This window comes from Egretta garzetta, unplaced genomic scaffold, assembly GCF_000687185.1.
Source record: "Egretta garzetta isolate BGI_Z169 unplaced genomic scaffold, ASM68718v1 scaffold64, whole genome shotgun sequence".
Taxonomy (NCBI): Eukaryota; Metazoa; Chordata; class Aves; order Pelecaniformes; family Ardeidae; genus Egretta; species Egretta garzetta.
Window position 1 is genome coordinate 5,956,330 of NW_009259596.1, and position 357 is coordinate 5,956,686.

The window sequence follows — 357 nt, forward strand, 5'->3', positions numbered from 1 at the left end:
TTGGAAAAAGTTTTTTTTTTTTTTTTTTTTTTTTTTCCTAGAGGGCGATCTGTTTACATGGAGGTTTTGCCGGTGTCGGATGTTTCCATGTGTGGATACGCAGTTTTTATATGCGGTGCTTTTTTTAACTTGAAGCGGTAGCTTCCCCCCGCCCCCCGCTCCCTTCCCGTCGATGCCCTGGAAATCCCGCATTGCAGATTTTAAAGCGATGGGGATAAATACGCTTCCCCAAAATGGCTCGAGACGAGCTTCAGGGCCGGGCTCAGCGCTTTGGAAATGGGAAAGGCGAAAATCATCCTGCCTGTGACGGGAGGGAGCATTTCCCCTGTCCTTTGAGTGCGACTGATGTAATGGGGG

At 49.0% G+C, this 357-nt stretch overlaps 1 protein-coding gene across 1 annotated transcript in view; it reads left to right on the plus strand.

Annotated features, from left to right (window-relative positions):
* Window positions 1–357, plus strand: part of PIM3 (Pim-3 proto-oncogene, serine/threonine kinase) — a 3,235-nt gene that overhangs the window by 621 nt on the left and 2,257 nt on the right. The gene's annotated exons all lie outside the window — the stretch shown is intronic.